Genomic DNA, 15077 nt, shown 5'->3' with positions numbered 1-15077 from the left:
GGAAGTCTGACTTAGTATTTGCTCTACTCAGGTGTTTGGCTATGCCTAAGATAATCAATTACTCAGTGTCACTGTCCTCATAAAAAAGGGTGGGTGGGAGGAGGTGATTTCTTGTCTATCCACTTTTCAGGAAGAAAACAGAATAAATAACAATAAAATTGGTCAGTAATGGAATAGTACTTTGAAGAGGCAAAGCATGCACATCAAAGTCCTGGTAATATTTCAAATAAAGAGCCCACTGAAGAAGATAACTTAGTAAAAATACATCTATACACACTTATTCTCTATCTTATAATTGATTTTAATGCAATTTTTTTTAGATCAAAAAGGAATACTAATTCTTTTGTAACACTTCTGGGAATCATCATAATACTGCCTCCATGGGTCAAGTCTGGGCTGAAAGATATGTTTGAAGATGTGCAGTTTGAAGTGCCCATGGGGGACATTAATTTGGACTCACCTGCAGCAGTTGGATATTTGAACTCCCCTAACTCCTTTAAGGATTTTTAATTAGATTCAGATTATAATGGAATTGGAATTTAAAGTTCTATTTACTGAGTATCTGTACTGTGAATTCACTTAACGTTTATAAGAAAGTGTTATAAAATGTTGAACAATGCCTTCACAGAAAGCACTATGTAGGGATCTAAATGGAGTCTCCCTCTGTCGCCCAGGCTGGAGTGCAATGGCATGATCTTGGCTCACTGCAATCTCTGCCTCCCAGGTTCAAGCAATTCTCCTGTCTCAGCCTCCTGAGTAGCTGGGACTACAGGCACACGCCACTATGCCTGGCTAATTTTTTGAATTTTTAGTAGAGATGAGGTTTCAGCATATTCATCAGGCTGGTCTCGAACTCCTGACCTCAAGTGACCCACCCATCTCAGCCTCTCAAAGTGCTGGGATTACAGGTGTGAGCTACCATGCCCAGTCAGGATCTAATCTTAAAGCTTTGTATTAGGAGCGCCTTTCAAATTTTTTTCTGCATAGACAGGGTAAAAATCTCAAGTTCATGGCAATTATTTGACATTTTAGCCAAAAATTGTGCATTTAGGTGTTCTTTTTAAATCACAAAGCTAAGTTAAATACAGATGTTCCTTGACTTATGATGGGTTATATCCCATCATATCCCAGTAAACCCACTGTTAAGTTGAAAACGTCATAAGTTGAAAATGCATTTAATGCACCTCATCTACTGAACCTAACCACTCTTAGCCTAGCCTACCTTAAACGTGCTCAGAACACATACATTAGCCCATAGGTGGCAAAGTCGTCTGGCAACAAAGGACACTATAGAGTATTGGTTGTTTTGAGATCACATGACTGACTGCAAGCTGCAGCTTACTGCTGCTGCCTGGAATTGCTAGAGTATTTCACTGCCTATAACTAGCGTTGGAAATTATCAGTACCCCAAATTTGAAGTATGGTTTCTACTGAACGCGTATCACTTTCACACCAAACTAAGCTGGGGATCATCTGTATTCTTAAGGTTTGGTTTTGTTTACCTAGTTCTGACTAATAGAAACTACCTAAAATGCATTTCCTTTTCAGTAACTTTAAATAAAACAGTGAAATGACATGTTTTTGGTGATTGTTATCCTCTGAAAACACAGTAAAAATATGTCAAGTACCCATAAGAGACCATTTAACTTTCAAAGAGGAACTGTATGGATAAGCAGAGCCATACCTGGGCTCGTCTCCTATCACCTGAGAAACAGGTATAGCCGTGTCTAACAGGTATTCCCACTGCACTCACTGGTCCTGGCCATCTCCTCCATCTGCTGGGTTCCCTCTCAGTGAGGGCTCCCAGGTGGCATTGCCCCTGTCTGAATTTGAGTTCTTATTCACAGGAACCTCTGTAGGATAGAGGAGGCCTTCCTGCACCTGTATGTCTCTATAACTGTCCCTAGAGCATCACCTACTCTGCCAGTTTGTGTTCCAGTTATTCTGCCATCCTCTCAGCACTTTGTGCTTCTGTGTATGCCTGGAATGCCCACACCACTGATGTCCACTGGCCAACTCCTACTCATCCTTCATGTCCCATCTCAAATGTTCCCTGTGAAGCCTTCCCCTCAGGTGCTCCTTCACCTATACTGCCGCTGCACTTATAGTCCTTCATTATAGGACTTTCCTTACTATATGCCTACATTGTTTGCATTATGTCACTCTGACCACTAAACTACAAGATCCTGTGAGGGGTGAGGATATTTTTATCATTAGCATTGTGCCTAGCACATAGATATTCTAATAAATCATCAAATGAATGAATGAATGAATGAATGAATGAATGAATGAATGAATGGAATGAAAGTGTCCAAATCGACCAGGTACAGTGGCTCATACCTGTAATCCCAGCACTTTGGGAGGCTGTCAGGGGAGGATAGCTTGAGCCTAGGAGTTCAAGACCAGCCTTGGCAACATAGCGAGACTCCACCTCTACAACACATTTAAAAATTAGCCAGGCATGGTGGCGCACACCTGTAGTCCCAACCACTCAAGATGCTAAAGTGGGAGGATCGCTTGAGCCCAGGAGGTTCAGGCTACAGTGAGCCATTGTTATGCCACTACACTCTCACCTGGACAACAGAGCAAGACCCTGTCTTCTCAAAAAAAAAAAAAAAAAAAAAGAGAGAGAGAGAGAAAATGTCAGAATAATAGTATCAAACACTTACATGATTATCACATCCCAGACAGCGTTTTGCGTGCTTTGAAAATATTACCTTATTTAAACTTCCCAACAAATACCTGACACCAGGACTATTATCATTTCCATTTCACAGATAAGTAAACAGAGTCAGAAAGATTATGTAACTTGTCCAAGGCTATACAATATGTGTTAGATCCAGGAGGTAATTAAGCAGTTGACTCTAAAGTGTGGGTTCTTAACCACTATGCCTCAAAAAATGCACTCTATGACTAAACCCCAATATTTTTTCTGATATACAACTTCAAATATGCTGCTGCAATACTTCTTTGTTCCATTAACAAAGATAACTTGCAGTTGGCCTTACAAAAACAGTCAGTACTGCAAAGTTTCTCAGTTCTCTGACACTGAGTTTACTTGTAAATCAGATTCCAATACTCCCTAAATGAATAAAATGTGACTTCCACAAAATCTGAGTGGAATCTATCAAATAATGCAAATAGGTCTATTAGCCCAGATAAATATGATCATAAATATGATGGGCCTCTTTCATATTAAAGACACATGGTTTGTTGTGGCTGGCTTTACAGAACCGGTGCAGTGTGACATGCCAGTCATAAACGTGAGGTCATTTATCAGCCTACTGGTGGAAAGCACAATGACAATGAGATCACTAAATCTGCTATGCATATAGCAAGCTACCTAAAAAGCCTCTCCCAAATTAACAAAGTGGGGAATTAAATAAAAGCTCCAGATTTGGGAAACTGGCACTGTTTGGTACTGAAGACATTTTATCTGGATGCCAAATAGAAGCACTCCAAAAGCAATAGTATTTCCTGACCTATTACAAGGATGCTATGTGAATTTACCACAAACTTGGAATAGCTGATTCCCTGGAAAGAACATTGGCCAAGAAATTAGAAGTCCTAATTTTTAGTTCTAGCTCTACCACTATGTGACTTTTAAGCAAATTACTCAACCTCTCTATGCCTTGGTGCCCTTGCCCATAAGATGGGGTTTTAATCTATATAAGCTCTAATACTGTAACATTCTGTAATTCACCTGGACTGTGTTTTGCTTTGTACTGAATGTCAAGCAGCAGGCTGAAATCACCAACAAACAGATCCTGTGACATCACCTCATGTCACTGTGTGCGGGACTCACACAGATGGCAGGAAATTGACCTGCTGGTTGCTGGACACAGAACAAAAGAGCAACAACTCCTATCAAAGGCAGAAGAAATGCTTCCAGAATCCACAGAGGCCCAACTTCACATATCACTGCATCACCATAAACGGCTGCAAAGGAATAGCAGTCAAAATGACAACTTGGTGTCCATTTATAAGGATTGGAACTGTGCTTTCAGCAGCCTTTGAACCAGAGGTGGAGTTGGAAACAGTCTCAGATGCCTCGGGATCTCCAAAGTCATTCATTAAGCGAGAGATCTCTGGGCTCATACTGATCTTTATAGCCACACCTTCCAAGGAGCATGTCATTATTTACAAAGTCATATTTGAAAGAGTGGTGCTACCAGTGCAATCCTATTATTAGCAGAGATCATTTGAACATCGATTCAGCTTCACCAATGGTCATTGCATATTTCCCCCCTATATTTAACAAAACCTAACAATCTCAACATCCAAAAATGGAATATTTGATTGAGCAAATTAGGATAAATCTATACAATAGAATACTATGCACTTATTAAAATAACTAGCATATTTACATTTATTGTTATACAAAGATACACATGATATGTTTGCTCCGTTGGTTTTTCACTGTAGTCTCCACTGCACTTAGAAAAGTGACAGACTAGCATATGTACATTCTTAAAAAATATTTCTTGAATAACTAAGTCAAAGACATGTAAAGGAAAAAACAAATTTAAAATTTAAAGTATGTGTCCCGCCCAGCCCTATTTTTGTAAACACACAAACATGGTACAGATGAAGTATGGAAGTACATATAATCAAAACAATACAGCTATTACCATGAGGGGATTATGGGAGTTTTACTTTTCTTCTGGAAATACTTTCATTATAGTACTTAACAATAAACATTTACTACTTTTGTAATTGGAAAGCAAAAGTTAGTACTACTCTACAAATAGGAATATCTGACGTAAATAAGCAAAAATTAGTAAAACATAAGTTGGTAAAATATTAAGACCCTCCCCCCACAAGAAACACCTTAGCATTTTAAAGGAATACATGCATACTTGGATCATTCTGTGAGCTCCAATAGTCAGCATACCATATTAATAAAATTACTAATCTGCAAACCAGCTGGGACCTGGGCCAGCCTGGATGAACATGAAGAGAGCTGCTCATTTCCACTGGCAGGAAATCTGTCTTGGAAATGTCCTTTCCATAGCAGAAAAATCTGATAACAAACCGAGCTTGGGTTTGGAGCACCATATAAAGAAAGCTGTGTTCCCTAGCAATTAAACATTAACTCTTCTGTAGTAACAACAGTACACTCTCCTGGTGGTTCTAAGACCCAGCATTTTTATTTGCTATAGTCAAGCAAGTCACTTTGTTCTCCATTTCTCCTTAGATATCCCCAAGGCCTTAGTTCAATTCCAAACGACTACAAAGCCTTTTCCAGGCCACCTTGATTCCTCTCGTGCCCCTAACACTTACCTACCTATTCCACACATTTTGGTAAGTAGAACATCGGACTTGCCCATTACTTCACTACTGTGTGTGTAGAGAGCCTTCTCTCGTCTGTTTATTGAATTGCAAGCCTCTGGAGACAGGAACATGGGCTTACCTATGCTTTATGTCTATCAGCAAACAATCAGAGGAAAGATGCCCCAGAATGTGTCAATAGAACATTGTTCAAAAACAAAGTGAAATGACTATCCTTTCCCTGCTTGTAAAGGTAAAAACCAGTGAGATCTAAGATAATGAAAATGTGGGTTTTCAAAAGAAAACACCATTTGAGTGGGATCTTGTTTATGTGTGTGGTTCATCCACTTGCTAGGTATCCACACCAATATTTAAATTGCTGGCTGAATTTTAACCATCAGCTTGTTTTTGGTCTATCATTTTCTACCACTGTCACTTTTGTGACCAAGAATGCCTAAGCAAAGATTGAAGAAAAGGAGGTGCCAGGCAGAGAAACATGATGTAAAATAACATTGGAGTACTGTTGGGAGAACTCGTTTTTTATTCTTGTTGCATAGAAAAAGAACAGACTGTCCTGACTGCCTGAACAAGCCACACACTTGACATCGGGAATGTTATTGTAGCCTGCTGTGCCTGGCAAAACCCACTTCTCTCTCATATTCAGGCTCAGATATAACCCCTACCCGTGAAGTTTAGCGACAGCCTAAAGTAGAATTCATCATGTCTTAAACCCTCTGTCTCTGTCCATTCAGAGTGGTAAGGAAATATCATAGCCTAGGTGGCTTATACACAAAAGAAATCTATTTTTCACAGTTTCTAGAGGCTGCAAAAGTCCAAGATCAAGGCACCAGCAGATTCGGTGTCCAGTGAGGCCTGCTTCTGGTTCAAACATGACTGTCTTCTTGCTATGTCCTCACATGGCGTAAGAGGTAAGCGAGTTCTGAGTTTCTTTTGTAAGAGCAGTAATTCCTTCATCTAGGTCAGCAGTCCCCAATCTTTTTGGTACCAGGGACCAGCCTCATGGAAGATCATTTTTCCATGTACAGTGTCTGGGAGGGTTGAGGGGTATGGTTTCAGGATGATTCAAGCCCATTACATTTACTGTTCATTTTATTTCTTTTTCTTTTCTTCTGAGACATGGTCTCGCTCTTTTGCCCAGGCTAGAGTGCAGTGATGCCACGTCGGCTCACTGCAACCTCTGCCTCCCAGGCTCAAGCCATTCTCATGCCTCAGCCTCCCAGGTAGCTGGGATTACAGGCGTGCACCCTCATGACCAGCTAATTTTTGTATTTTTAGTAGAGATGGGGTTTCCCCATGTTGGCCAGGCTGGTCTCACACTCCTGACCTCAAGTGATCTGCCCACCTTGGCCTCCCAAAGTGCTGGGATTACAGGCATAAGCCACTGGATCCAGCCTATTTCTATTATTTTTACATTATAATATATAATAAAAATAATTATACAACTCACCATACTGTAGCATCAGTGGGAGCCCTCACCTTATTTTACTGCAACTAGACAGTCCCATCTGGGGTGATGGCACACAGTAACAGATCATCAGACTTTAGATTCTCATAAGGAAAGCACAACCTAGATCCCTTGCATGTGCAGTTCACAATAGGGTTGGTACCCCTATGAAAATCTAATGCTGCTGCTGATCTGACAGGAGGCGGAGCTCAGGCAAAGGAAATGAGCTCCTCAAAGTGGAGCAGTGGTAAATACTGATGAAGCTTTGCTTGCTCACCCGTTGATCACCTTCTGCTGTGCTGCTCAGTTCCTAACAGGCCACAGATGAGTGCTGGGGGTTGGGGGATCCTTGATCTAGGTGATTACCTCCTAAAGGCGCCACCTCCTAATATCCTTACATTGGGGGTTAGTATTTCAGCATATTAATTTGGGGAGACACTTCAGTCTATAGCAAGCTCTTAGCATTATGCTATTAACTGGCTGTACCAGTGTCTTCCTTTATATTAAACTGTGAAATTAATTGGGTTGCATAAGGAAGTTAGTCAAAACATTTTTTCAAAGGTTTTAGCTTGTGTTACCTGATTGTGAGAATAACTGAGGTAGTGAATTTAAGTGACCTATTCAAAGCCCTAAACCAAATCAGCAATAATGTATGGGCAGACTCCAATAATTCTGACCCCTGTGTCCCAAAAGTCCAGCCAACTGACTGTGTCTTTGTAGAAGAACGTCCATCAGCTGTGAATGAAAAGGAAGTATTAGATGAGAAGACAGTGCCTGTTCATCTCTGAGCTGGTGATGGACTAGGAACCCTGGCTCACTGTAGTGACTCAGGAGCACTATCCAGAGCCTCCTCTCCCAAGGCATCCCATCAGGACTCTTTCCTAAGGGCACCCCTGAAGACCCTGCTCCATGTCCCAGTGTGGCCTCTTCTGTAATTAGTAGTAATCCATCATCAGTAGCAGATTTGGTTAAAAATCATTAGTTATTCCGCAGAGGAGCTTCATTTGAAAAGCCAGTCTATTCAGTTCAGATCAGTAATTGTAAACTATCACACAGCTATAGCTTTCATCTCCATTATATTACAATAACCTACCTGCCTAACCTGTAGTATCTATGAAAGTTGTGATTATTTATCACTCAGAATTACTTCATTTTTCAAAAAAATTTCACCTTTTATTTTCGATTCAGGAGGTATATGTGCAGGTTACAAGGTTATATTGCATGACACTGAGGTTTGGGGTACAACTGAGTCCATGATCCAGGTAATGAGCACAGTACCCAACAGGTAGTTTTTCAACCTTACCCTGGTCCCTCCTTCTCCTTTGTAGTCCCATGTCTGCTTTTCCCATCTCTATGTCTGTGTATACCCAATGTTTAGCTCTTACTTACAAGAGAAAACATGTGGTATGTTTCTGCATTAATTCACTTAAGATAATGGCCTCCAGCTGCATCCATGTTGCTGCAAATCTGTTTTATAGCTGCATAGTATTCCATGGTGTATAAGTACCACATTTTCTTTATCCAATTCACTGTTGATGAGCACCAAGGTTGATTCCTAGGTTGATCTTTGCTATTGTGAATAGTGCTGTGATGAACATGAGTACCTGTGTCTTTTTGGTAGAACAATTTGTCTTCCTTTGAGTACATACCCAGTAATGGGGATGCTAGGTCAAACGGTAGTTGTGTTTGATTCTTTGAGAAATCTCCAAACTGCTTTCTATAGTGGCTGAATTAATTTACATTCCCACCAACAGTGTATAAGCTTTCCCTTCTCTCCACACCTCTTATTTTTTGACTTTTAAATAATAGCCATACTGACTGGTATCTCATTGTGGTTTTGATTTGCATTTCTCTTAACCATTAGTGATGTTGAGCATTTTTTCTTATGTTGTTGGCCACTTCTACGTCTTCTTTTGAGAAGTGTCTGCTCATTTCCTCCTTTGCCCACTTTTTAATTGAGCTTTTTTTTTTTTTTTTTTGTTTTTTTTTATTTTTTTTTTTTTTTTTTTTGCTTCTCAATTTAAAGTTCCTTATAGATGCTGGATATTAGACCTTTGCATAATGTATGAATATTTTCTCCTATTCTGTAGGTTGTCTGTTTCCTCTGTTGAAAGTTTCTTTTTCATTTTCTTAGACACAGGGTCTCACTCTGTTACCTAGACTGAAGTGCAGTGCTATGATCATGGCTCACTGCAGCCTCAACCTCTCCAGACCCAGGTGATCCTCCCACTTCAGCCTCTTGAGTAGCTTCGACTACCAGTGCATGTCACATGCCCAGCTAGTTTTTTGTATTTTTTTGTAGAGAGGGGGTTTCAACATGTTGCCTAGGCTGGTCTCAAACTCCTGGGCTCAGGCAGTCTACCCACCTTGGCTCCTAAAGTGCTAGAATTCCAGGCATAAGGCATGATGCTCGGCCAATAGTTTTCTTTTGCTGTGCAGAAGCTCTTTAGTTTAAATTAGGTCTCATTTATCAATTTTTGTTTTTGTTGCAGTTGCTTTTGAGGACTTAGTTAAAAATTCTTCCCCAAGGCCAATGTCCGGAAGGGTATGTCCTAGATTTTCTTGAAGGGTGTTTATAGTTTAAGGTCTTACATTGTATCAGTTCGTTTTCACGCTACTGACAAAGACATACTTGAGACTAAGTAATTTATAAAGAGGTTTAATTGACTCACAGTTCCACATGGCCAGGGAGGCCTCACAATCATGGCAGAAGACAGCAAAGGGATGCCTTACATGGCAGCAGGCAGAGTGAGAATGAGAACCAAATGAAAGGGTTTTTTCCTAATAAAACCATCAGATCTTGTGAGACTTACTCACTACCATGAGAATACTATGAGAGAAAGCCCCCCATGATTCAATTATCTCCCACCAGGTCCCTCCCACAACACATGAGCATTATAGGAGCTACAATTCAAGATGAGCTTTGGGTGGGGACACAGGCAAACCATATTATATATTTAAGGCTTTAATCCATTTTGAGTTAATTTTTGTAAATGGTGATAGGCAGGAGACCAGTTTCATTCTTCCGCATAGTGTTAGCCAATTTTCCCAGCACCATTTATTGAATAGGGTATCCTTTCCCCTACTGTTTATTTTTGTCAATTTTATCAAACATCAGTTGGTTGTAGGTGTGCAGCTTTATTTCTAGGTTCTCTATTCCATTGGTCTGTGTGTCTTTTTTTGTACCAGTACCATGCTACTGAGGCCTTTTGTTTACTATAGCCTTGTAGTATTTTGAAGCTGGGTAATGTGATGCCTCTGGCTTTGTTCCTTTTGCTTAGGATTGCTTTTCCTATTTAGGCACTTTGTTTCCATATGAATTTCAGAATCGTATTTTTTTTCTAACTTAGAATTATTTTAGCTCCAAGATTTCAGGTTTGAAATTCTTCCTCCTTGATTACAACACTCCTAATCTCTACCTGTAATACTTCATCACACCTGCTAAAGATACTTTCTGGGTGTCTCATAACCTCCAGTCCTCCAACCCTTCTTCTCTTAGTGCACCCATTGCATTTAGACTCACTGCCATCCCAACATAAACCCAACCCAGTGCTAGACATTTCACTCTGTCCCAGCCAGCACTCATCACCCTCCACCCACCACACCTTTGCTAGGTCTGCCCCCCTGGCCCCACCTTGATTATACCTTTCATTTTTTTCCCTCACCAGGTACTGTGTACTGCTATAGAAAGCCATAATACATTATGAAACCATTATGCATTCCATTTAACCTCAACCATGACTTCACTACATATGTATAGATGTCCCCATCAGCACCTTAAACATTGTGTTTAAAACCAAATTTCCTATGATATACATAGTTGTTATTGATGTAACCAATCTCCCAGGCATCAAGCCTTGAAATCAAGAGTGAAATTTGTCTCACTTCCCTCCCCCTTCCCTGAAATCTCAGTCATCATATCCCTATTATCAGTATTATTTTTAATCACAGCATATCCAAAACCTGTCCCTTTTTTTTTTTCACTTCCCCTGCAGACCCATATCCTGTCCCAGTTATACTAATGCTGATAATCTCCTAACTGATTTTGATCTTCCAATCTCTGGCCTCAGTTCCATCTTTTTTGATTTAGCCAAAGTTTAACTCACATAACACCTGTGGGCCTTTCCTCTTTGCCAACTAACGCTTACATTCCTGAGCCTGACCACCAAAAGCCTTCCAGGACCTAGCCTTTATTTGTATCTGTAGGCATCACCCACTGCTTGACATCATGCAGAATAAAAGAGTAAATAGAATAGAACATGTCAGAATACATCCAATGTATTAAGGATAAGTACCATCAGGAAATTCCTGATTTCTAAAATAAATATATTTCTTGCCAAGGGTCACATTAAAGTTTGAAAATCACTGTTCTATATCATTTGCTATTCCTAAACATGCACTGTGACTTTCTCCTTCATTTTTATATTATGAAATATTTCAAGTGTATAGAAGAGTGTAGAGGATAATGTAACAAACATTTATCACATGTTAACATGTGATGTTTATTTTAGATCTTAAAAGGTACATAGTATATGTGTTTATATGTGTGTATGTAAATATATTAGTGTATCTATCTGTTCATCCTCTTCTCTCTAAAACAGATACAAAATACCTGGGCATGGTGGCTCACACTAATAATTCCAACACTTTGGGAGGCTGAAATGCAAGCCATAATACATGGAAGAATCATTTGAACCCAGGAGTTTGAGACCAGCCTGGGCAACATAGGGAGGTCCTGTTTCTACAAAAAATTTTTAGACAATTAGCTGAGCATGGTGGCATACACCTGTGGTCTCAGCTAAGAGGGAGTACTGCTTGCTCCTGGGAGTTGAGACTGCAGTGAGCCATGATAGTGATGCTGCATTCCAGCCTGGGTGACAGAGTGAGATCCTGTCTTAAAAAAAAAAAAATAGATTCAACTGTGATTTTTTAATCCACTAGGGCTTGTTGCCATTAGTGTAGAAAGGACTTATAGAGGGAGTCAGTTTCCTCTTCTCCCACCTAGTCCCTGTGATCTTAGCAATTATTCTATAAATTTGACCTGACAAGAGAGTTACAGCCAGCCATGTGTGTTCTGAATGGTTGCTAGTGTGTAGCTTTAGAATTCTTGGCCAGAAGACAGGATTGGGGAGAGGCAAAGGTGCCTGTCCATCTATAGATATTAATTTCCCCAAAAAGTTCAGTGGGAAGAGGAAGGTGGGGGAGACTTCTTCCTGATCCCAAAGTAGAGATTCATGCTCAGTATACTTCTTTTAATTAGACATAGAAAAATGAAGTTAAGAAATGACACATAGAAAAATCAGTTCAAGTATCCAAGGATGCAAAATTCTTTCAGTTTGTTCATGAGTATAAAGTACTGGCTTAAATGATAGCAAGTTGATACCTGTTTATACCAGCCTCATAAATTTGTAATAAAACATGTCCAGGTCACAGGATTTTTATAAGCAGCTCACCATTCCATGCCATATGATCCATCAAATAAAGAATATATGAAATAAGGATTTTTAAGCTACCCTTTTTAAGTTGACAGGGAGGTCAGTTGAAGACTGGAAAAATCCCAGTCTTAGGAAGGAGTTTAAAACTCATATTGAAAAACGTAGGTTTTCTCAGCTCCCAAGGCACCCCAACTTCTCAGGGCAAACAACAACATGCAAATTTTAGAGTAACTAAAGAAATCACACCCCTGGTGTTTGTTTCTCGGTTATAGGTTGATTTTAGAAAAGGCCACATATAAGAATAACCATTCGTCTTTACTGTAACATAACCTCAAGCCTCAGATGACATCTGATTATCATCTGTGAAGTACTACCTGAGTGCCTGGATTGTTTTTCCAAATGAGTTGAAATGTCCACATCCACAGCTGCCCACTAATATGTACTTTAACAGATATATACCACTTGATTATTGACTGCGCATTGCCATACCACAGGTGGACCCTGGCAGATTTAGACAAAGATTATAACAGCAGCCAAGAGACAAACAACTCCTTCCGGTCCTTGCTCAAATCTCACCTCTTCAAAGAGGCAGGCTTCCCAACCACCCTATTCATTTAATACCACATCTGTTCTCTCCCTGGCACTCAGCAACACCCAACTCTGCTCTATTTTTTCTTTGTTTTCCACAGTACTACTTATCACCTTGTGACTTAATATATTATTTTCTCGCTCACACTTTTAAAAAAATCCAGCTGGGCAGGGTGGCTCATGCCTGTAATCCGAGCACTTTGGGAGGCCGAGGCGGGTGGATCTCTTGAGGTCAGGAGTTCGAGACCAGCCTGGCCAAGATGGTGAAACCCTGTCTCTACTAAAAATACAAAATAGCCAGGGTAGTGGTGCGCACCTGTAATCCCAGCTACTAGGGAGGATGAGGCAGGAGAATCGCTTGAATCCAGGAGGTGAAGGTTGCAGTGAGCTGAGATCGCACCACTGCACTCCAGCCTGGGCAACAGAGCAAGACTCTAAGAGAAAAAAAAATCCAAGTAAAATACATATAACATAAAATTTACCATCTTACCATTTTCAGTGTACAGTTCGGTAGTGTTAAATCCATTCACAGTGTTATGCAACCAGTCCCCAGAACTCTTTTCATTTTGCAAAACTGGAACTCTGTACCCATTAAAAACTTCCTATGCTCCCTCTTCCTAATGCCCTGGCAACCACCATTCTACTTTCTGTCTCTATGAATTTAGAGTAGAGAACACTACTCTAGGTACCTCATATAAGTGAAATAATATAGTACTTTCCTTTTGAGACTGGTTTATTTCACTCAGCGTACTATCCCCAAGGGCCATCTGTGTCATAGCATGGGCCAGAATTTCCATTTTGTCTTTTTTTGTGTGTGACAGAGTCTCATTCTGTCACCCAGGCTGGGGTGCAGTGGAGTGATCTCGGCACCCTGCAACCTCCACCTCCCAGGTGCAAGTGATTCTCCTGCCTCAGCCTCATGAGCGGCTGGGATTACAGGTCCCCACCACCATGCCCATCTAATTTTTTTATTTTTAGTAGAGACAAGGTTTCACCATATCGGTCAGGCTGATCTCAAACTCCTAACCTCAGGTGATCCTCCCACCTTGATCTCCCAAAGTGCTGGGATTACGGGTGTGGGCCACCACGCCTGGCCAATTTTCTTTCTTTTTAAGGTTGAATAACATTCCACAAAATTGCGTTAACACCTGGAAGGGAGAATATTTGATGCCCACTTGATAGCTCTGCTCAGCTGTAACAAAGACACCTCAAATGAACACTACCAAAAGAGAATCAAGCTTCTCCCACTAACCCTACTTCTGTCCTGTGCCTCCAGTTCCTATCTCAGTAAATGGCTGCACCCATGTGCTCAAGCCAGAAACCAGAGATATAGCATTCCTTCTTCCCCATTGTTACTGCTCTTTACCCAGTTGCCAGTGATAATTACTAAAATGACTCACATATATTGAGCGCTTACCCTATACTACACATGGTTCTAAGTTCATTGCATGTGACTTAAATAAATAAAACATTTATTCCTCTCAACTCTATGAAATGGAATCTATTATTTTTAGCTCTTGTACAGATGAGGAAACAAGTGAAGTCCCCTGCCCAAAATCCAGACAGGAAGTGGTGGAGCCTGAATCTGTGCCCAGGTAGTCTGGCTCCACAGCCTGCGCCCTAAACTTTTATGCTATTCAGGAAATGCTTTCTGTTTCAACCTTGTTTATTGGAAATCATTCTACCCAATGTATTAGTCCACTTTTCTAACGTGTAAGTGAACATAATTCTGTCCAGGTCCTTTATCTCTTTCCATATGCAGTTTGGCTAATGGAGATACCAATGTAAAGAAGATAGGACTGTGTCTATAGTAAGCCTAGGAAGTTTTGTTGAAGAGCAAAACTTAAAGGCGGAGTTAAGCACTCCCTCTGACAAAGGATTATAGGGGAAGTTAAGTTTCCCTTAAGTTTTGCTGTTAAACAAAACGAAGTTTCCCCTTTAAGTTTTGCTCTTAAACAAAACTTCCTAGTTGCCTCTTAAACAATTCCCAAGGATGTTCTCCCTGGGAAATTGCTTTTAAACAAAAGTTCTAATACCACTTGATTTTCCTGTGTTTTGATTTATTTTTTCTCCAAAGTGGAACATGTCAGCAAGTCAGTTTACTTGAAGACTACCATTAATCAAAGCTATAATGTAGCAGATACAGTTATTGATATCAACAAGGTACATCCATCATAAACACCATTAAAAAAATGACAACTGGCCGGGCGCGGTGGCTCACGCCTGTAATCCCAGCACTTTGGGAGGCCGAGGCGGGTGGATCACAAGGTCAAGAGATCGAGACCATCCTGGTCAACATGGTGAAACCCCGTCTCTAC

At 40.4% G+C, this 15077-nt stretch overlaps 1 protein-coding gene across 5 annotated transcripts in view; it reads right to left on the bottom strand.

The window, feature by feature from the left end:
• Positions 1 to 15077, bottom strand: part of PAQR8 (progestin and adipoQ receptor family member 8) — a 42739-nt gene that overhangs the window by 11292 nt on the left and 16370 nt on the right. The window contains exon 1 of one of the 5 annotated variants that reach the window (XM_017542857.2): positions 13076 to 13128. The exons of 2 other annotated variants lie outside the window; for them this stretch is intronic. The gene's annotated coding sequence lies outside the window, so the exon portion shown is untranslated. 2 more of the 5 variants (XM_037743598.1, XR_005202513.1) reach the window with 2 other exon arrangements.

This window comes from Cebus imitator, unplaced genomic scaffold (assembly GCF_001604975.1).
Source record: "Cebus imitator isolate Cc_AM_T3 unplaced genomic scaffold, Cebus_imitator-1.0 Scaffold148, whole genome shotgun sequence".
Classification (NCBI taxonomy): domain Eukaryota; kingdom Metazoa; phylum Chordata; class Mammalia; order Primates; family Cebidae; genus Cebus; species Cebus imitator.
The sequence above is the reverse complement of the archived record's forward strand: the minus strand, read 5'-3'. Positions and strand labels throughout refer to the sequence as shown.